Genomic DNA, 23,592 nt, shown 5'->3' on the forward strand with positions numbered 1-23,592 from the left:
GAACCTCAACAGAAGCCACAAAGATGGGGAGCACTGTTCAGGGAGCACCATGCAGGGGCTTCTCAGACCTTCCCTCTACCTCTGTCCCCCGCCTGTTCTGGGGAAGATGTATAGACAAATGGCCGGGGGTTGAGAACAGAGGAACCAAGCTGGGAGGAAGCGGTTGCTTGTGTTTTGTTTTCTCTGGTGGCCTCTAACTATGGTTCCTCTTAAGAGACAAAGAAGGCCACAAATAAGCAAACACTCTGACCTCGGTTAGCACCCAACTCTGATTGAACGCCAAGATCTGCTCTAAATGAACTTTGAAAGGGCAAGCTAAATATCTTTCAGGGAAGCAAATAACCTTGGGGGTTATCTGCTCTGGTACTAAAAATGGGGGGGAAAAGTCTGTTTTGTATCTCTTGAAAATGTCAGCTTGACTCAAAGGCAGTTCTATTTCATCCCGCGGTACAAATGCTTCCTCCCAGCTAGAGCTTTGGCTCACGTCTGTCCAGCATTTTCTGGACAGGGAAACACCAGCCCTGGGAGCTGTGGCGTGATGGGCAGCACCACACACCGTTCTATGAGGAAGTTACATAAAAATCAGTCTTCCGGTCCAAACAAAATGTCAGGAGCTGCAAACACAGTTCAAGACTATATATAGCCTGAAGGCACAGGACATATGCAAACGGCATCTATTCAATGTCATCAGCCAGCCCAGTCACCCACCTCACGCTGGCATTCAACTTCAAAATATCCAGATATAGGAAATTGTCACATGTAAGGGGGAAAAATCAGAGTTAGCAAGAGCTCGAAGAGAAGAGCAAGCCGGCAAACAGGACTGAGAGAAGGTGACCGGAGGTGAGGCAGGTCTCTGGCCTAACCCAGGTCCTAGCCCCAGCTGCCCTGCAGAACCTGCCAGGGGCGACCTCACATGCCTCAGAAGACGAACGGGCACCCCACATGCTATAGAATCCCCCCAACGCCCACAGTCGCTCAGTTCTGACTCACACCCGCCCTTCCATGCAAAAGACCCGAAGGAACAAGAATCCCAGGTCGAAGCTTCTAGTATTGGGGCTGGAACGATAGGACAGCAGTGAGGGCATTTGCCTTGCATGCAGCCAACGTGGGTTCGAATCCCAGCACCCCACATGGTCCCCTGAGCACCGCCAGGAGTAAATCCTGAGTGCAGAGCCAGGAGTAACCCCTGTGCATCACCGGGTGAAAAAATTAACAATAAAAATATAACACCGTGGAGATGTGCAGACTGGGGGCGGGGTGCAGAGGGAGACCTCCCAAAGAGTGGCCCAGAGTGAGCATAACATCCCCAAAGATTCCGTAGGATGGGTCCGCCAGGTCTGGGGTGCAGCCTCACACTTGAGTCTAAGCCACCCTGGTCAGGATGTCCAAAGAGTCCTCAGAAAAGGACCAGAAACTCTGCATTGGAGCAGAGTAGAGAGGATGATTCAGGGGAACGAGAGCATTAGGGGGCATCTTTCGAACTGCTCAAGGGCCCAGGTGACTGTTCAGAGCGGGAACTGTGTCTGCCTGCGGACAGCTAAGCCGGCTCCTGCCCAGCCCTGCCCAGCCCCGAGCACCCAAACAAAACATTCATTTTGAAAAACGGCGTATTACTACAGAGACGCCTCTAACAACTCCCACCCGGCGAGGCTCAGGGGATACCCCTGGCTCAGCACTCAGGAATTATTCTGGTGGTGCTTCGGGGACCATATGTGATGCCGGGGATTGAACCTGGGTCAGCTGCGTACAAGGCAAATGCCCTCCGAATATATATAGCTCCAGCCCTTGCAATTCCTCTTTAACAGCCCCTAGGGTCATAACTGGTGGTGTGTGGGTCCCTCCTGTCCTGAACTCGGGGCTCCCCAGGTGATGCTGGGGCTCTACCCCTCTAAGCTATCTCCACACCACCCAGAATTCCGTAAGTAAAGTGAAAAAAGGAAAGGCCCTCCCGTTGTTCGTCCATTTTCTCGAGTGGGCCCAGTAATGTCTTCATTGGAGACTTTGTTGTTACTGAGTTTGGCATATCGAATACATCACGGGGAGCTTGCCAGGCTCTGCCGGGCGGGCGAGATACGCTTGGTAGTTTGCCGGGCTCTCCGAGAGGGGTGGAGGAATCGAACTCGGGTTGGCCATGTTGGCTGCGTGCAACGCAAACGCCCTGCCGCTGTAATATCGCTCCAGCCATAATTCCATATTAAAAAAAAATTTGTTTACGTTAACCACAGGGGCCGATGGCACAGCGAGGCCCGGGTTCTTTCTCTTAAGGTGCTGCTGAGACCAACATGCTGAGGGAAAGGGTGCCCAGGAATCAGTTGATGCACCTGCGTTCTAGAAAGGTTGTGTCTTGAGACCAGGAGCAGCATACCACAAATCAACTCACACACCCAAGAAAGCAGGGAAACGCGGTCACATCTCAAACACACCTGCAAAAGCTTCCAATGTCAGAGGGCGCAGAGGCGCAGACAGGCACCGGAAGCGTTGGGGAAATGCACGGGTTCAGGCTGACTCCCTGGCTTGGCACTGGGGGCGACACTTGGCGGGGCTTGGGGGACCGTATGGGGTGCTTGGGAACGAACCCGGGTCTGCCAGGGGCAAGGCAAGTGCCCTACCCACCTTACTATCTCTCTGGCCCTGGTACGCTGTTTTTAGAAGACATTATCAAGCCGATGTGTTTCCTCCTTGCATCTTCCCCTTCATTCCAGTATTTATTTTCCCTTTCCCTCCCTTTCTCGCTGAGGCTGAGGGTCGCACACTCTAGGTGGTGGTTACCCACTTGGGGGGTGGGGGGTCTCACTCGGCCTGCCAGAACTCCAGCCATGCCCAATTTTCCCTATTTCCAGTGAAGAATATGCCATAGGAAAAACATCTGGTTGAAAACTCACATAAATCAATGCTTTTGGGTCTACAGATACTCTTAAGGGACTAAGCATGGAGAAACCTCACCGCACAGAAGATAGAGCCAGAGTTCTGGCCCGGGCGCCCCTAAGAGCCAAGCTGACACTTCGAATGAGAAATTTTTCAGAAGTGCTCCCTGTCATAAAGATAGTAAACAAAACATATAAAATCATATTTGTAAACAAAAATCCACCTTTCAGAAAAAGACAACATTTAAAAAAGAAAATGTCCCGGGGACCCGACAGATAGTTCAGTGCGAAGGTGCTTCCCAGGCATCAAAGAGTCAAATATGGACCCCTAGGGACCACCAAGAGTAATCCCTGAGCATCACCAGGTGAAGCCCCAAGCAAAAACCAAAGCAAAGCAAACAAATAAATATGTGCTGAAAATAACCAGTAGGAAACAGGCTGGGACGGGCGTGTGGGAGAAACAGAATTTCCCGCACACCCTGCACCCAGCCCTGAGGTCACACTGCAGAACCTCAAGAGTTTGAATGAAAAATGTAAGCAATTTTATTTCTAAAAATGAGAATGTAAGAAAAGAATCTTCAGGTCTTACCAAGACTCAATCAAGGGGAAAGGCGGGTCACGAAAACAAAATCACTCACAAACCTACGTTTCTTCTGCAGGCACCTGGGCAGCGGCTGCCACTCCTCGAAGTGGGGACCCGGGAGGATGTGCAGAAATTCCTCGATTCTGCGCCAACCAGGCCGGGAGAGCAGCTGGGCCAGCCGAATGCTGAGGGAGGCATAGCCGAGATGTCCGTGGGGTTCTGCGGAGGATTCGAGAGCGACACCTGGAGTCAACCAACTCCTCTCTGCCCAATGGGCCATGGGATTTCTTTTTGTTTGTTTGTTTCAGCGGAGGCCATACCCTGCGGTGCTCAGGGCTCCCTCCTGGTGCTGCACTCAGGGATCACAACCTGGGTTGGCCGCATTAAAGGCAAACGTCCTCCACGCTGCCATCCTGGATTTGACTTTGGGGAGGAACACAGTGTGCTCCAGCCTACCCTGCTCAGCCCTGCCATCTCCACCCTCTACCCAATTTCCCAATCTCTCTCTTCTCTCCTTCTCTCTCTCTCTCTCCCCCCCACTCCCGCCCCTACAGCTTTATGGATCAGACCTGGTGGTGCAGAGCTGACGCATGGCTCTGCCCTCACCTCTCCTGGCCCTGAGTCCTGTCTCAAACCAATCTCAGAAAGCTGCTTGGTGCCCCTGTGTGCTGGAAGGTGCCAGTGCCCGGCAGGACGTGCAGAGGGCAGGTGCGTGGCCAAACCCCAGCACCGCTGGGTCTGAACATTCAACTGTCTCCCCGGAAAAGATTCCATCCGACCCCCACAGAAGAAAAACTGTTCATCGATTTGGTGAGAAACTTCTCCTATAGAAACTTGGCCCACTGGGGGGAGGGAATGTGGAGAGCTCTAAGCCCAACCAATCTACTCTCAGGCATTCTTCCAGGGGGCGAGGCCCCAGGGCACAGCCAAGCCCAAATCTCCCAAGGGTGAGAGTGACAGCCCCCAGCATCACAGTCACCCCCAGTCTGAACCCCCCCCCCCCACAGTGACTCTGAATCCAGCAGCCCCAACTGCCCACAGTGAGTCAGTTGTGTTGGTCCCCAATCCTCTTACTTGAGGCTGGCCTTTTCCCTGACCAGAGGCTTCCTTGAGTCCAGACCAGCCTCCCCCGCCCTGAGGCCTAAGTGGACAAGGGCCCCCGCTTCCCACCCCCCAGCCCCCATTTTCAAAGAGCATCCCCCAAAAAGCCCCTCTCAGTCCTGGCTTCTGCAAGGGCAGCGCCTTCCCACCAGCAGGATGCCACACCACTGGGGAAATGTGTGTGTGTATGTCTATGTATGTGTCTGTGTGTGTATGTTGGTCCGCATGCATGTGCGTGAAGGCTCAGCTCGCCTATTAGATGGCGTGCATGTGCATGCGTGTGCATGAAGACTCGGCTCACCTGCTCATTCACATCGTCCATCCAGAGGCGCAGGGTCTTCCGGATGGTGGGGTAGCTGTTCCTGCCCCACTGCTGGGGCCGCAGCAGCCCGGCCTTCTCCAGGTTCTGTAACGTCAGGATGTGCTCGTAGCCGTATGTCTGCCAGAGAAGTTGGGGAGCCTGCTAGATCTCCCACTTCCGAAGAGGGAGCGAACATTTTCAATCTCATTTTGATACTATTGTTTTTGAGTCATACCCGGAAGCATGCAAGACAAGTGCCTGACCCCTTTCTAGCTCTTTTTTTTTTGTTTTTGTTTTGTTTTTTTTTTGCTTTTCAGGTCACACCCGGTGATCCTCAGGGGATACTCCTGGCTTTGCACTCAGGAATCACTCCTGGCGGTGCTCAGGAAAACGTATGGGATGCTGGGAATCAAACCAGGGTCGGCTGCGTGCAAGGCAAACGCCCTACCCGCTGTGCTATTGCTCCAGCCCCTTTCTAGCTCTTTGGACCCCACATTTTCACTTTACAGTCAGAATGCATGGGCCCAACGTAAGGAAGATAGATGACAGTGTACTGAAATAACTGAGTAAGAAAAGGAGGCCAACCACACCTCCTGACGTGCTATTGTCCAGATGTCTCCTTTGTTTTGTTTGCTTTTGCCCCCCCCCCACTTCCTGTGCTCAGGGATCAGTGCTGGTGGGGCTCAGGGAACCCATATGGGTGCCGGGGATCGAGCCCAGGTGGGCACATGCAAGGCCAACTGCCTTTTTAATAAATTTCTCCCTTGGCAAATGAGTCACTTAGAAACACTGACCTGGAGAATTTCTCTTTTGTAATAATCCAGAACCTTCTGCTTGACCCCACTGTTGCATACCGACTGCAGGCATATGAGCCTGAGCACCTTGATGAGTGGATGCTTCTGGGCGATGCAGTCCTCCATGTAACTGTTGACCTAGAGTCGTGGCAGATTCATGTGTGAGAGCCGGGTCTGGGCCTGCAGTCCTGGGCGTTCCCGGGCCCCTGAGAGGCCCAATCAAGGAGAGGCTGGAGATTGGCTCACGCTCCTGCCCACACTCCCTGGACAACCTAAGCTCCAGGGGCTACAGGCAGGTGCAACTGTCCCACTTGTCAGCGACACCTGAGCAGCATCAGTAAAGTAGCAGGGACTTGGGGAATTTGGGCGCTTGCTTGCTGCAAGTGAGAATGCGGGATTTATTGACAGGCAGACAGGAAAAGGGATCATATAACCCATGCTCTTAAATAATCCCTGATGGGCTTCAATAGTCTTGGGCTTCAGGGCTGGGTCTTGTTTCTCTGAGGACAGCAAACAGCAATGGAACACATGCGCGCACACACACACACACACACACACACACACACACACACACACCACCCCCGGTCAACAGAAACCGATCCCGTGGCAGAGTCTCTTTCCGCACATTTTGCACTGCCCTGACAGGTATTTAGGCCAGACACAGGAATCAAAGCGATTCCTTTCCTACCTCGAGTTCTGTTTGCCAATCTCGTTAACTATCGGCTAAAACAGTTTTAGTGTTCACGTACCTGATCAGTGTCTATTCCAGACATAAACTCCTGCTCCACGGTTAACTTATCAAAGAAGTCTTCAGACGCTGAAACATAATTAACACATGAGCAACTCAGAAGTGGGTTAAATGCTCATTTCTCCCAGAGGCATGCAAAGTAGCAAGCAAGCACCAAGTTTAAGTCATCACCAGGAAGGCACATTCCAGAACAGAGAGGCTGACAGCCTGTGCCCCGAGGTGCGCCTAGACACAGAGCCCCAGGGCCTGGGCCCTAGAAGCTTCCCCTTCACACTAATTAAAGCAATTTCCCAAGGGCATTTTACTTTGGTTACACTGGGGGCCCCTCCCGGTGGTGCTCAGGGATCACTCCTGGCAGGCTTCGGAGACCATATGGGACTCCGGGATCCAACCCGGGTCGGCTGTGTGCCAGGCACTGCAGTACCGCTCCAACTCCAGCTCCTTGCCACATCAGACTGAATCCAACCTCAGCAAGTATTGCCAGGTCTGGCGAAGCAGTGCTGGCGCCACCCAGAGCCTGGGAGAGTCCTGCTGCACCACCTGACCCCGCAGAACCCAACAGTCACACTCGGAACATTTCTGTGAGGACACAGCGGCTGGCACAGGGAACAATGCACAAGTGAAAAAGTAGCCGGGGCCCCCCAGAAGTAGCAGGGAGCCAGTGACACACCCTGAGCCTGAGCCCGGGACAGGGCACTCACTCGTCACGTCCCTGATGAGCTCGGCGATGGAGGTGTGGTTGGCCAGGGAGCCCCGTGTCGCCTGCATGTGGGGTAGCTGGGAGACAATCTGCTTGATCTTGCCCACCGTCTTGACATTGTGCCTTTCCTGAGGGAGGGGAGAAGGTCACGACAGTACTGGGTACAGCACTCAGGGCCTCGCACACCTGTGTGTGTGCGTGTGCGCACACGCACACACACACACATACACGCACACACACACACATACATGCACACACACACACACGCACACACACGGGGCATGCCCCAGACACAGCCACAGCAGTGCTGGGAATGTACCCAGGACACCCACCCTCCCACGCCCCCCCCCCCCCCACACACACAAACAATGTGCCCCAGCTCCAGCCCTGGTTGCCAAGAGTGCATTTTTAAGAATTTGGGTCTCTGGATTGCCCAGGACATGTTTGAATCACGTGCAAGGCAGTGCCCCGGCCTTCCTCCTGGCCTGGCACTCAGGGATCACTCCTGGCATGCACCGGGACCACATGGAAGGCTGGGGAGTGAGTCCAGGTCAGCTACATGCAAGGTAAGTGCCTTACCTGCTGTGCTATCACTCCGGCTCCCCCAACTTAATTTTTAGTGTGAGAAATGGACACAAAACGAATTAGGCTATAACCAGATCCCACAGCCACAGGAAAATAGAAAAGGCGGGTTGGTGGGTCCAGGTACTGCGACAGCCACATCCTGCAGCACTGGGAGACCATGTGGACGGGAGGGAGCCCAGGGCCCACGCAGGCCACACCTGACACTGCATGGTTCTTGCCAGGGATGTGGAGCTCAGCAAACTGTGCCTTGAAGCCACAAAAGCTAATGATCGTATAGCCTGAGACCTCAACAATAGCAAATCAAGTGTAAAACGTTTCCTGGGTCCAAGCTATACAGTGTGGGAAGCGCTTGCTCAGTGCCCGGCCTCCCCAGAGAACCCAGAGGCCTGCCAGGAGCCAGCCCTGAGCACTGGCAGCGGGAAGGGAGGGAACTGGACACAATGGAGAGCTCGGAGCTGGAACAGTGAATGCCTGACACTTCTTATCCATAGCTTTATAAGTCACGGTGAGGAAATAAAAAATTGAGGAACAAAACCCAAGTGAGACAAAAGCAACTTCAGAAATACAACAACCATGGGGTCAGAGTGACAGAACAGTGGCGAGGTGCTTGCCTTGCATGCGGCCAGCCTGGGTTCGATCCCCAGCATCCCATGTGGTTGCCTCAGCCCACCAGAAGTGATCCCTGAGCGCAGAGCCAGGAGTTAGCCCTGAGCACCTCTGGGTGTGCCTCCCCTCAAAAAACAAAACAAAAAAAAAAAACCCAAAGAAATACAAATACTGATATTGTGGAGATAACTCCTAAAAAAGATGAAATCAGGAAATCACCCTTCAAGGGAAAAAGTGATTTTTAAAAACTTCCCCCAGAGTTAAAAAATTCAGCTTCTATCATTTTACTGATTCAGGTTTCAAAAGTGAGCTGAACCCAAACTAAATGAGCAGCAGGAGGGCGCGAGGTGCTAAGGAAGCTGGGGGCCGGGGACTGTGCTCTCATTATCACACGTCTTCACAGCCTGCTCAGGCTGAACCCGGATTCCCTAGATGCAGGAGCTAGTGGAGATGCCGCCACAGCCAGCAGCTGGGAGGAAGGTGGGAGGGACAGGGAGTGCAGATGATGACTGGCAAAGGACCTGACACCAGGAGAGGGCCTGGCACCACCTTTCCCCGGGCGCCCACAGCCCGCCTGCCGCCTGGCGCCAGGCCCCAGTCACCTCAAAGGCGGCCAAGATCACCTTGGCCTTCTTGCTGAGCACGGCACCCACGGCGTTGAAGTTGCGGTCTTGGATCTCAGCGTAGAGTTCCTCGGCTGAGTTCAGCGGCAGCTTCTTGGACTCTGTGGGCAGGTCCTGCCCGTCACCCTGCCTCTTCAGGGCGAATTTCTTGGGTGGCAGCTTTACATGACCTGCACGGGAGGGGACACCCAAGTGAGACTCCAGAGACTTCCTGTCAGGGGAGAGCACTGGGCTTTGAGTCACTAGATGCGCACGAGCGTAGGACGCTCACGCTTTTCACGCACGGCTTCCCTGCCCTGGCCCGCGGGACGCCTCCTGCCACTGCCAGCCCGAACTGAACTCAGGATGGGGCCACCCGAGGAAACATGCCCCAGGGCGGCCTAACTGCAGGTCTGTCCTGCTGGCTCGTGCAAGTGCATGCCGTGTATACCGCCATTTCAACAAGCCAAGAGGAGCCCAGGATGGGGCTGGAGTGATAGCACAGCAGGGAAGGTGATTGCCTTGCACGGGGCAGACCCAGGTTCGAGTCCCAGCATCCCATATGGCCCCCTGAGCACCGCCAGGAGTAACTCCTGAGTGCAGCACCAGGAGTAACCCCTGTGCATTGCCAAGTGTGACCGCTGTCACTGTCCTGCCATTGTTCATCGATTTTGCTCAAGCGGGCCCAGTAACGTCTCCATTTTGAGACTTGTTACTGTCTTTGCCATAAAGAACACGTCACGGGTAGCTTGCCAGACTTTGCCATGCAGGCAAGATACTCTCCGAAAAAGAAAAAGAAAAGTCAAAAGAAAAACAAAAACAAAAACAAGATCCCAGGAATCATCTCAGCATGGAAGTTTGCTTGAGGCCGGAGACAGCTCCAACGGCTTCTTTCCTTTCTGTTTCCTTTCTCTGATTTTGGGGCCAAACCTGTCAGAGCTCAAGGCTTATTCCTGCCTCTTTGCTCTGGGCTAATTCTTGGCAGTGACTGGGGGAACCATATGCGGTCCTGGGGACCAAACTCACCCTAACTGCTGCACTGCCTCTAGCTCCAAGTTGGTTCCTTTCAAAAAATCATCTCCTCCACTTTCAACACAAATCCCGACGTGTCTACACACAATCAGCTCCACTGCTGTGGGTCCAGAGAGACGGGTCATCGGGGGCAGCGCACGCTCAAGTCCAGCTGTCTGTTCCTCTGAGAACTGCCCCGTGTGGGCCCTGAGCACTGTGGGGTGGGTGCTGAGAATCATAAAGCAACAACAAGAACTCCTGCATCGGAGAATGTGGGAGAGAAAGTGAACGACGGAGAAAAATACTTCTCAGATGCTTTCCAAATCCTAAGCCCCTCGGAACAGCCCGGGCACCAGCGTCTGGATACAGCATGCCACGGTGGCCGCGGGACCCGGGGCCTGAGCACATGCTGAGATACACGAGGTCGGCCAGACCTCGCATTCCAGCTCAAAGCAGAGGGGCAGCTGCTGGCCCAGGCAGCCTGCACGCAGCTCTGCACGGGCCTGCCATCGCCCTTGGTCCAGCCACGGGCGCAGAGCTGGGGGGTTATGGGGAAGCCCAATTTCTCCTTGTTTTTCAGATTTCTCTTAATTTTTTCTTTTTTGGGGGGGTCACACCCAGCAATGCACAGGAGTCACTAGTGGCTCTGCACTCAGGAATTACTTCTGGTGGTGCTCAGGGGACACTATGGGATGCTGGGAATCGAACCCGGGCTGAGCCGCGTGCAAGCAAAATGCCCTACCCGCTGTACTATCACTCCAGCACTCTTCCTTAATTAAATGTTTGATCAGAAGTAAGTGTGTGATGTGAAGAGACTGTGAGCTCCCCAAACGCCTTCCCCCCGGAGGCACCCCACAAGCCCCATCTCTCACACCTCCGCACCAGCCACCCCAGCACCTCTGCCAGATCCCTCGAGGGACTTGCAGAAGCACCAGGAGGTGGGGACACCTCGCACGGGGTGCTCCTGTGCCAGTGAAAGCTCAGAGCAGGAGTCTGGGGAGGGACTGTGTGTGTGGCATCACCCCCAGCCGCTGCCAGGCACAGCCCCGGTGGCCCCAGGGCCACAGACTGGCCCCACAGAGCAGAAAATCACCGAGATCAGCCCCACAGTCCCTTGGGCACTGCTTACGACTGTCCCCACAAAAGGAAGCAACTTAAGAAGTTATCCTTTGGAACAACTGGTAAAAAACAAACCGGAAACACCCCCCATAATCATGAAAGAGCAGGAAAACGCTTTGTTGTGTGGAAATGCCTCCATGTGTGGTCCTGTTCTGCTTCCGTGGCCGCTGTCACTGAGCCACGCATTCACCACTGCAGTGACATACACACTAACACACACGAACACACACACACACACACACACACACGCCATCGCAATCCACTCTGCGATAACCAGCTTGGCACACTGGACAGATAGCACTGTCTGGACTCAGCCACCACTCAGCAGCTGCAGGGCTCTATGTCCCCAGAGAGACCCCATGCAGTTAGCTGCATCCCTGTCCTTCCAGACCGGGGCTCTATCCCCAGGGCTGTTTCCCCAGCCCCCGGCCAGGGCCACTCCTGAAGTCGCCGGAGTTACCCCTCTTGCGGCCTAGGGCTCCCTGTTCTGAAGAAAAGACACGAATCAGACTGTGGGAAACTTCTCAGACTGTATCCCAGCAGGAGATACTCCCGGCTCAGTGCTCACTCGATGAGGCAGGAGCGCAGATGGAACCGAGTGCTGGCTGTGCGCCTGGCACTAGCCCCGTGAGCTTTCCTAGCCCCCACTCAGATCTGAAATGCTACAGAATCTAACACCCGGGGCCAAAGCCCCCTGACCTCAGACCCAGGCACCCCTCAGAAACGCTCTATTCCTCACGCCTCCCTGGGCGGCCTGAGCAGCGGGGCTGCACACCGCATGGCCCTCTGCACAAGGCCTTCGCCTCAGTTTCCCCGATGGTGTCCTGGCTCGAGCTCGCTTTAACCTTGGGCTGAAAGTCAGTGCCTGACATTTTCAAGTATTCTGACTTATACACAAATGCCACACCTTTAAAAACAGACACTTTTGAGATTGATTTTACTCAGCTAACCTATTAGTAAATGATGTCGCTTCACTTACTGTTCTGGAAGCCATAAATTTCATCGACGAGTCCTTCATATGTCAGCTGAGTCGCAAGGGGCGTTAATGAATCCACATTTCAATCAAGCAACAAGAGGTTATCAAAAACAGGAAATATTGAATTCTGACTTTCTGTAAACTCTCTCTTCATCCTCATCATCATATTGGCCACTTGCTGGGAACAAAGTACAGAGTCAGGGAGAGCCTTTTTAGCAATGGGCGGATTTTAAAATGAAGCTAAAAAGATCCCGGCAATCCAAAATTTAAAAATAAGGCGGAAAAAAATGGAACAATAAAATAAAACAAGACAGGCCCGAGACAGTATGGTGGGTAGGATGCTTGCCTTGCAGGTGGCTGACACAGGTTCAATTCCTGGCACCACGTACGATCCCTCAAACCCTGCCAGGAGTGAGCCCCGAGCACTGCAGGGTATGGAGAGGGCGGGAGGAGGGAGAGGGCGAGAGAGGGAGGGAGAGTAGGGATGGAAAAGAAAAGATAAAGAACAGAAAAGAGAAAAGGAAAGAGGGCTGGGAGACAGCAGAGGGGCCAGGGGTCACGCCTTGCACGCAGACAGACTCATTTTGGTGGCCCGAGCACAGAGCCAAGAGCACTGTGAGGTGGAGCCCCAAACCCCACCCGCAGGAGAGAGGCCTCCCTCCCCGCCCCGGCTCACCCTGGCGCACTCGCCCTTGCCGAATCTCTAGGGAATGGTCCCGTACAGGCCAGCAGCTTCATCAGGCCCTTGGTCGCGTGGTACAGGCCCGTCTGGTCGCTGTCCAGGTAGCACTCCTGTGGGAGAGGGCCAGGCGCGTGGGCACAGGCTCTGTGAGTCAGCAGCGAGGCCTCAAGGCAGCATCTCTACTGCGGGCAAGCATTGCGGGCGGGCGAGGAAAGGCTGGCCTCCGCCTGCCCGCGTGACCACACAGCAGAACACTCTGGGCTTGTGGAAGGGCAGGCAGCCTCTCCCACATACAGCAGCGAGTGTCACAGGGGACAGCAGGAGGGCAGCCACGGTCTCGGACAAGGGCCACAAGGTCCATTTAACACACAGACAAAAAGAAACATCTTTGGCCCAGAAAGAGCAAAGAGCACGCACGCGCCGCCCAGCCGGGTGGTTCAGCAGGGCTGACAGAGAACACACGGTCCCAAGCGGGGCCTCAAGATCTCTCCTGTGCCTCAATCCCTTCATCCAGCAAGTGCGGAGAGCAGAGGAGGGAAATCACGCAACGCACTTCACCTACACTCCACCTGATGGGGCGGCACTGCTGGTGCCCATCGCGGGACTCTCTTTTTATCTTTTTTCTTTTTGGGTCACACCCGGCAATGCACTGGGGTTACTCCTGGCTCATGCACTCAGGAACTACTCCTAGTGGTGCTCGGGGGACCATGATGGGATGCTGGGAATCGAACCCGTGTCGGCCGCATGCAAGGCAAATGCCCTACCTGCTGTGCTATTGCTCCTCATCATGGAATCTTTGACCCTGTCTAAGGCAGCAGCCAACAGGCGTGCACCGTAGAGGCGTGAGGACGAGGGGTGCAGACTGAGGGCGGGGTAGAGAGGGAGACCTCCCAGAGAGCCTAGCCCAGATTGAGCATAACATCCCCAAAGATCACGTAGGATGTCTCTGCCAAGTCTGGGGTTCAGCCTCACACTTCAGTCCAAAATATCCTGGTCGGGATGTCCAAAGAGTCCTCAGAAAAGGACCAGAAACTCCGCATTGGAGCAGAGCAGACAGGAAGATTCAGTGGAAGGAAAGCATTAGGGGACCTCTTTCAAACAGCTCAGGGGCATAGGTGACTGTTCAGAGCGGGAACTGTGTCTGCCTGCGGACAGCTAAGCCAGCTCCTGCCTGGCCCTGCCCAGCCCCGAGCACCCAACAAAACATTCATTTTGAAAAACGGCGTATTACTACAGAGACACCTCTAAAAACTCCCACCCGGTGAGGCTCAGGGGATACCCCTGGCTCTGTACTCAGGAATTATTCTGGTGGTGCTTCGGGGACCATATGGGATGCAGGGGATTGAACCTGGGTCAGCTGCGTGCAAGGCAAATGCCCTCCGAATGTATATAGCTCCAGCCCTTGCAATTCCTCTTTAACAGCCACTAGGGTCATAACTGGTGGTGTGTGGGTCCCTCCTGTCCTGAACTCGGGGCTCCCCAGGTGATGCGGGCTCGGGGGCCGTCGTGGCTCAGGGCGAGAGAGAAGGCGTGAATGCAGCATCCACGGGCAGATGTGGGGCCCGTGGCAACGAACTGTCTGGGGTCTGTCTGTTGGGATGTCCTTGCCCCGCCCACGCAGGGCCAGGAGCAACCCTGGGTGTGACTGAGAAAGCTCCTATCCTCAGCTGGGGTGACCAAGCCGCTTCCTCAACGCTTCCGCACTGCTGACTGGGAAAGGGAGCAGAGAGGCCGCTCCCAGACCTGCAATGGCTCGGATGGAAGGCAACCCCTAGTCCTGTCACCACACAGGGCCGGGCAGGCCCCCGTCCTGTCACCACACAGGGGCATGCAGGCCTGTGTCCTGTCACCAAACAAGGCCATGCAAGCCCCTCCCTGCTTCATGACTGGGGTGGGGAGAGACCATCGGGGAGCCCAGGAAAGTTCTGGATTCCACAGGATGAAGCCCAGAGCCATGAGCAAACCCACAGGGAGCTGGGTGACAGCAGCCCAGAACCCAAGCGAGCCCCAGGTTCTTTCTCTTAAGGTGCTGCTGAGACCAACATGCCGAGGGGAAGTGGTGCCCGGAAATCTGGTGATCCATCTGCGTTCTCGAAAGGTCGTGTCTTGAGACCAGCAGCAGCAGTACCACAAATCAACTCACATGCCCAAGGAATGCAGGGAAACGTGGTCGCGTCTCAAACACACCTGCACAAGCTTCCAATGATAGAGGGCGCAGAGGGCGCAGACAGGCACTGGGAGCTTTGGGGCCGTGCACGGGTTCCGGCTGACTCCCTGGCTTGGCACTGGGGGTCACACCTGGCGGGGCTTGGGGAACCGTATGGGGTGCCAGGGAACAAACCCGGGTCTGCAAGGGACAAGGCAAGTGCCCTACCCACATTACTATCTCTCTGGCCCTGGTACGCCGTTTTTAGAAGACATTATCAAGCTGATGTGTTTCCGCCTTGCATCTTCCCCTTCATTCCGGTATTTATTTTCCCTTTCCCTCCCTTTCTTGCTGAGGCTGAGGGTCGCACACTCTAGGTGGTGGTTACACACTTGGGGGGGGGGTCCCCACTCGGCCTGCCAGAACTCCAGCCATGCCCAATTTTCCCTATTTCCAGTGAAGAATGTGCCATAGGAAAAACATCTGGGTGAAAACTCAAATAAATCAATGCTTTTGGGTCTACAGATTATCTTAAGGGACTCAGCATGGAGAAACCTCACCCCACAGAAGAAAGAGCCAGAGTTCTGGCCCGGGCATCCCTAAGAGCCAACCTGACACTTTGAAAGAGAAATTTTTCAGAAGTGCTCCCTGTCATAAAGATAGTAAACAAAACATATAAAATCATATTTGCAAACAAAACACAACCTTTCAGAAAAAGACAATATTTAAAAAAGAAAAACTCCGGGAGCCAGATAGATAGTATAGTGGGAAGGTGCTTCCCTGGCATCAAAGAGTCAAATATGGACCCCTGAGGACCCCCAAGAGTAACCCCTGAGCATCATCAGGTTAGGCCCCAAGCAAAAACCAAAGCAAAGCAAACAAATAAATCACTTATCACTTAATCACTTAATCCCCGTTATTCATCGATTTATTCGAGCGGGTGCTAGTAATGTCTCCATTCATCCCGGTTGCGTGCTAGCGTAGCCCAATGGTATCTGTTCGTTCTAGCAACATGCAGAGCCTTAAACCGATCATTTAGGGTCTTGACGAAGAAGTCTGACCATCTTATAGGTGGGCGTCCACGTGATCTTTTGATGTCTCGTGGAATCCAATCAGTAATGGCTCCAGTCCAGCGGTTGTCTGTAAACCTCATTACGTGTCCAGCCCATCTGATTTTTGATGTCTTGGCAAATGAGACAGCGTCCCTGATTCTTGAGCGTTGACGAAGATCAGAACTCCGGATTCTATCTCTCATTTGAGTGAATCGTGATATTCCAAGCATAGTTCTTTCGATTCCTCTTTGAGAGACCCGAATAGCTTTCTCATCCTGTTTTCGTAGGGTCCAGGTCTCTGAGGCATATGTTAATGCAGGAAGAATAGTGGAATCAAAGAGATGTGTTCGTAGCTGGAGGTTCTTTGTCCTTTTAGTTATTTCTTCAATGTTCTTGAAGGCATTCCAAGCCACTCTCTTCCTCCTGCGCAACTCAGGTGCCAGGTCATTCATCATGTTGATTTCTCGACCTAGGTATATATAACCGTTGCATTCGGAGATGGTGGTTCCGTTGAGAGCGAATGGAGCGCCAGGAACAAGGCTGTTTCTCATAAACATTGTCTTCGTAAGATTCAGCTGTAGTCCGACCTTTCCACATTCACGGTCAAATTCGTTCAGCATTTGTGCCGCTTGGCTGATGTTTGGTGTTATTAGAACGATGTCATCAGCAAAGCGGAGGTGGTGTAGTTGCCGACCATCTATCTTCACTCCCATGTTTTCCCATTCCATCGCCGCATGATGTTCTCGAGGGTGGCACTGAAGAGTTTTGGTGAAATGGTATCACCCTGCCGAACCCCTCTCTTGATATGGATGATTACTTCTTTGTAGAATGGTGAGATTTTGGTAGTGAATCCGCAATAGAGCTCACGAAGGATCCTGATGTATTGAGTTTGTACGCCCTGATTGGCTAGGGCTTCCATGACCGCTTCCGTCTCAACAGAATCAAAGGCCTTCTTTAAATCAATGAATGTTAGACAGAGCGGCATCTTGAACTCCCGAGGTACCTCAATGAGCTTGGTTATTGTGTGGATATGGTCGATGGTACTGAATCCTTTTCGGAATCCAGCTTGTTCACATGGTTGTCCTTCATCTAGTGTTCTGCTAATCCTATTCAGGATGACTCGAGTGAATAGTTTGTAGATGACAGACAATAGGCAGATTGGGCGATAGTTGCCAATGTCGTGGGTGTCTCCTTTCTTGTATAGTAGTACAGTCCTGCTGGTTTTCCATTGGGATGGAACCTTGCGTTCAGACAGGTAGCGTGTGAAAAGTCGAGCCAATGTATTGATGAGTACTGATGGTAAGTTCTTCAGTTGTTCAGGTCTGATCTTGTCTGGGCCAGGTGCTCTTTGTTTCTTTACCGACGAGATGGCATGTTGGATTTCGGAAGGGAGAACATTGGGAACGACATATCCATCATGTGGTATGTGGTATGTGGGCAAGTGGATGTGGCTATTAAAGAGATCTGAGTAGAAGTCATGAATAATCTTCTCCATTGCCCTTCTGGAAGATGTGATAGATCCATCATGATGTCGGAGGGCAGTCATCTTGGTTTTGTAGTTCGTGAAGGACAGGCGGGCATTACGAATGTTTTTCCCAGCTTCTGCTGCATCTACCAGTACTGCAGCTCTCCTGTTTTTGAGGTCATCCTTGATGGCTTCTCTGCACTGTTTTGCCAGTTCGGATGTTCGCTTGTGGTTGCCTGAGGCATGTGCCAAGCCACGTTGGCGAATAAGTTCAAGAGTGTTCGAAGAAAGACGGTTTTTTGTGGTTATTTATCTCTTGGCATTCCTTACACAATCATGGAGGTGCTGAATCATTCGATCGTATTCCTCATCAATGTTGTCAATGACGGCATCTTCCCATGTTGCTGCAATAGAGCCAAAGAGCTCCCAGTTGGTGGTTGTTCTGGGAGTCCTCTTCTTAAACCTTGCATTCTTTTCTCCTCGTTCTGTGAGGTAGAATTTTGCACGAAGAAGACGGTGGTCTGATCCCGTTTGGAATTTTGGGACAACAGCAACATCGGTTAGGCAAAACCGCCGATTGAATATGATGTGGTCTATTTCATTGTGGAACCGTTCATCGGGAGACTCCCATGTCCAACGTTTAGATTCAGCCTTTTGGAAATATGAGTTACCATGGAATGTTTTGGTTGACATGATGAACTCAGACAGTCTGTCACCCTGTTCGTTCCATTCCAGGCCATGGGTTCCGATGTGGAGTGCATCGACTGATCTTCTTGGTCCTATCTTGGCATTAAAATCACAGACAATGATCTTGTAGAAGGTGTGATCTTCTTTATAGAACTTCTCCAGCTCCATGTAGAATTTCTCAGTTTCTCTTTCACCATAACTGGGTGTTGGTGCATAGACAACAAAGATAGAAACTTCCGGTAGTGAGCCACATTTATTCAAGTGTAATCGTCCGATTCGGGTTGTTAGGCATTCGAATGAATCAATGCTCATGAGTAAGTTTGTATTGACAAGGATACCAACACCACCGACGCCTCTTTTATCACATGTTCCAAGGAACAGTTCTTCTCCGGTGTCGAAAACGGCATGATGGGATTGATGTCTTCTCGTTTCGGTCAGACCAATGATGTCGTACTTGATCTTTTGCACTTGTACCATAAGGTCTTCAATGGATGCAGTAGATGCCAGCGTACGAGCATTAAAAGTACAGACAATCATTTTTGTTTTTCTGCGTTTTGGCAGCCTATGTCTGCCTTGGTGTTTTATCAGCCTCTCCTTCCATATCCTTCTCGACTCTGCATATTCAGGGTTAGGGAAATGAGATCCATTTATTACTGGATTTGGCATATCAATTTGGTCTATTTGGCATAGACCACGGATAGCTTGCCAGGCTCTGCCATGTGGTATTTAAGGTACCCTGAAAACTTAGAGAAAAGTAAATAATATTCGCGGCTGCGCGCTCTCTTGGGTTTACACGGCAGTTGGAGGGTGTAACTGTCTAGCTACTGACAGGTCCAGTCCCAAACCATGCAGGCTTGGAGATCTCAAATAAATCACAAATAAATATGTGCTGAAAATAACCAGTAGGAAACGGGCTGGGACGGGCGTGTGGGAGAAACAGAATTTCCCGCACACCCTGCACCCAGCCCTGAGGTCACACTGCAGAACCTCAAGAGTTTGAATGAAAAATGTAAGCAATTTTTTTTCTAGAAAATGAAAATGTAAGATAAAAGTCTTCAGGTCTTGCCAAGACTCAATCAAGGGGAAAGGCGAGTCATGGAAACAAAATCACTCACAAAGGGCTAACTGGAAAAACGCAGTGACAGACTTGACTCTTTCTGGCTGGAGCGGCCCTGCCTTCCACTCTCAAAGCTTCCTCCACAGCCACAGTCAAGTCAGGGTGGGACGGGCACAAGGACAAACATCGAACAGCAGCAGAGAAACACCAGAAATCAACACATTTAAGGCCAATTGATTTTTGAGAATTCAGTAAGGGCAACAACAATTTTAAGCCAATTTGTTGGAACAGGAGGTTCTGCATAAGCAAGAGGAGCAGCGGCCGGAGAGACAGCACAGGGGAAGGCGCTGGTCTTGCACGCAGCCAATCTGGGTTCTAGCCCCAGCATCACATATGGTCCCCGAGCATGCGCAGGAGTGATCCTTGAGCACAGAACCAGGAGTAAACCTTGAGCACTGCTGGGTGTGGACCAACTCCCATCTCTCCCCAAATGGAAGAAACTGGACACTTCCAGGAATCACTAAAATGCCAGTGTGAGTGTCACCATCGCAAACGAGGCAGAAACGAGTGTCAAGTTCAAAGGGCAAACACTGAACTTACTCTGAAGGCGCCCTCCGACTCCATGGAGAGAAGGTCCCCGTCGAAGGGAATGAGGTCCAGGCTGTACTCCTCCCTACAGATGAAGGAGCCCAGGACGCCCAGGTCCTTAAGCCGCTGCTCACACAGCAGGCTACGCCGGGGCACAAACAAAATGTGGAAATCTCTTGTGGGGCCACGTCTGTCTTCACTGCAAGAGAAGGACCGTGCCTTGGCCCGAGGCCCCGATGCAAGTACTGCTCCCCAGGGCCCCACCTGTGCCTGACACACAGTGGGCTCTAAAGAGACGCTTATCAGCTAACCCCCCACTACTGACTCGGCCCAAGTTTCGAGTTTTCCTGCTCTCTTGATGTGATGCTTTTTCTGGAAACCGCTGACCTGTGCTCTGCCAAGGGGCAGTGCTGCTTCTCTTGGGCCATTGATGGGACATGAAAACTCTCAGGGTTGGGGCTGGAGCAACAGCGCAGCGGGTAGGGCGTTTGCCTTGCACGCGGCTGACTCGGATTCGATTCCCAGTTCCCAGCATCCTATATGGTCCCCTGAGCACCACCGGGGGTAATTCCTGAGTACAGAGCCAGGAGTAACCTCTGTGCATTGTCGGGTGGCACCCAAAAAGAGAAAAAAAAACCCCAAAACCTCTCAGGGTTATTGAAATGGACATCTGTTTCTTGCAGAAAAAAAAATGTTTCTATTTAATCAAGCGATGTCTCTAGGAAAATAAATGGTTGCTTCACACCGTGCCCGATCTTGCACAAATACCCCGCATGGTTTTAAGTCCGTTCGTAGGGGCCACGTCGATCACACGTAATGCAGACTGGGCTGGTGCACTTCCTCCATAAATGCTGCAGCATTAAATTTTAATCAGCTTCTCCTGACGTTGCTTATGAAATTTGAGCATATGGTATTCAGTACTTGAAAAAGAACCACTAGCTGTTTTTCTTTTTATAAAAATACCTGGGTCCTTCTACTGAGACAGGCCGGAGCTTCCTACTGTCCTGAGAGAGTGGGTTTCTGTGGTTTGCCCTGCCTCCCCAAGCCCCAATCCACAAAGTTTCCCATTCTCTATTTATAGTTTTTGGGCCACACCTGCAGGTGCTCAGGGATAACTCCTGGCTATGCACTCAGAAGTCACTCCTGGAAAACTTGGGGACCACACTGGGTTCCGAGGGTCTATCCTTGTCTGGCTGCAGAGTATCCTACTCCTGACCCCCCATTCTCCTCCGACACACTCTCACATCTGTCCAAAGATCCACTTACTAAAGCGCTGGCAAGCAAAGGTGTCCTGATGAGCACTAAAACCACTAGAGGAATGATTCCGTATGGACCAAGCATCAGTTCTGAGATACCTAAGCACATTTTCAGCAATTATATCCATCAGTTCTAGCCGGGGTCTGACGAAAAAAATGATATTCTTGACATCCGCTGCTTGCAAGCGGCTTCCTTTGAGTGTGAACATTTACTCCACCTCATGTTCCTAGGAAAGCACACATACAAATGGTGAACAGAACCCCTAAAGCTTAGCAGCTGACCCTAACTCAGACATCACTGCAGGCAGCCAACCCGGGTTGGATTGCCGGCCTCCCACACCGTCCCCAAACACCATCAAGAGTCATTCCTGAGTGCAGAGCTAGGGGTAAGTCTGAGCACTGCCAGGGGTGGCCCAAACAAAACAGACCAACAACAAAAACTCAGGTGTTCTAACACTCCCACTCCAAAGCACAGTAGACTGTAGTGTTGAGTCAGAGAATGCAGGGGTTACGGTACATGCCTGACACATGACTGCCAACTTCGCCCCCTGGCACCACAAGGGTCTCAAGCATTGCCATGTGCATCCCAAGAGAGGCCACTGGAGTGGCCTGGGATATCCCTGCCACCACAGCGCCAAGCCTCATCGAACTGCTAAGACTCACCACCAGGAGGTGCCCAGGGGCAGTGCTCAGGAGACCTGGGGCTAGGGAGAAAGTAGAGTGGTGAAGGTGCTTGCTTTGCATTCAGCTGACCCGGGGTTCTATCCCCAGCACCCCATACTGTCCACTGAGCACTGCCAGGAGTGATCCTAAGTGCAAAGCCAGGAGTAAGTCCTGAGCACTGCCTGGCACGAGCCCCCAAATAAAATTCAAAACCACTTTAGGATAAAAATTTAGATTCCCCAAAGGCAGGTGTATAAATTCAGGCTGAAGTAACCATTCCTGTGTTTAAAAAACTTTGAGCCACATGAAGTAACAATCAGAAGACATGCCGCTCCGTCAAGGAGAAGAGGGGGGTGCACACCCACCCTTGAAAGGTCCACTGAAGGCTCCTATGCTGCCCGAGCCCCTGAGTTGCTTGTGCCCATGTAGCCGAGCAAATGCGGTGCCCGCAGCTCTCCTTGAGATGGGGACTTTTGTGCTTTCCTTTCTAATGTTGGGATGTGTGTAGGGGCTCTCTCTGTCTTTGGAGAAGCCCACGGTCTCTCCTGAAATGCTACTCTCTCTGCTCGTCCTCTTCCTAAAGGTCACCAAATAAAATGTTTTTTTTACTTCAAATAAATAAACAAAAGGTCCACAGAAGATAAAACATTTACCACTCATAACAGCGTCAGTGATTCTAAAAACCAGACAGCTCTGCACACCACTTACTCCAGAAGTGGAACATCATATTACTCTTGCTAGAGTCCAGAATGACAGTTTCAAATAAATAATAATAACCAAAACCTTTTTACCTTTAGAAGTGAGTACTGTGCAATCAAGCCAAATGGTCCTGTGAGATACTCATCTCAAACTATTGCCTGCGGGAGAGAGAAGCATCCCATTCTTTTAGTAAAAGGGATTTCAATAACGGCCAACAGCAAACAACAGTCATTTGCAAACTCTGGACAAACAAAACTTGCCGTTAGCAATAGCTAACCACACTCCTATTTTGTGGCCTGAAGAAAAACAGCGTCAGGGCAAGGGGTGCTACTGGCCACGGAAGCACATTCACTGTCATCCACAAAGAGTGTGTATGCAGTGTCCTGGGGTCAGACTGGGGTCATGAACCCCGTGGGTGAACTGCCAAGGAAACCTTTCAACCCAGCATGTAACAGGCATCATATAATCCAGCATCAATCAAATGAAAACCTCTCGTGTAGGTATCCCATAGGTATCTTAATTCTGAGAGAGTATTTGGAAAGCTGGGACAGTGTCAGGTGCCCCTGAGAGAGTCAGGCCTCCAGCTGACCTTCGCCTCTACCTAGGCAAGGATGGTGTCACTGGGGGCCAGGATGAATGCCAAGCGGCCTGTGAGCATTTCGCCTGTGCGACACCAGGGTCCTTTTTCCCCATTTGGCATAACTGATTGCGCGAACCGTGGAGGAACAGGCAGCTGGGAGAAGTGGTACCCAGGGTAGCATGCAGCGCCACCCCGCACACGGGGACAGCGGGGAGTGCCTGGACGCGGGGCTGTAATCGTCCTGCTGAGAAGGACTCAGGTCACTCCCATTTTCCTTCCCAGAGCCAGGCCACAGGGGCGGGGAGCACAACGCCCCCTCTCTCGGGGCTGCCGACTCTGGGTGGCGCCCCCAGACCCAGAGGCCGCCACCCGCCCCGGCTGTCAGCTTGCTGCCCGCGCACATGTCCAGGAACTCGCGCAGCACGTTCAGGTTCACCCGCCTGACCACAGGTGCGTGGCCTTGGCTCCACTGGGCCCCGCCGCCACGTGACGCCGCGGTCACGTGAAAATAGTGACATCACACCCCCTCATCTCCCTCCATCCCGCTAGGGGCGCCGGGGGTGCCCCACGGAGCCAGGGCACAGGCTGCCGAGACTCAGCGCTTCCCGGGGGCTGTACAGACCCCCCAGACCCCCAGCAGAGCAGGGGCACAGTGCTGCCTCTGCTCCCTTGGAGGGACCCTCCCGGGAAGCTGGGAACGGGGGAACGAGGGCGCCCTGGCGTCATC

General features: G+C 52.6%; 1 pseudogene; it reads right to left on the bottom strand.

Moving 5' to 3' along the window:
• Positions 1-3,514: 3,514 nt before the first annotated feature.
• LOC130024566 (vacuolar protein sorting-associated protein 33A-like) lies at positions 3,515-23,406 on the bottom strand (annotated as a pseudogene).
• Positions 23,407-23,592: the final 186 nt, after the last annotated feature.

This window comes from Sorex fumeus, unplaced genomic scaffold (assembly GCF_029834395.1).
Source record: "Sorex fumeus unplaced genomic scaffold, SorFum_2.1 ptg000029l, whole genome shotgun sequence".
Lineage (NCBI taxonomy): Eukaryota > Metazoa > Chordata > Mammalia > Eulipotyphla > Soricidae > Sorex > Sorex fumeus.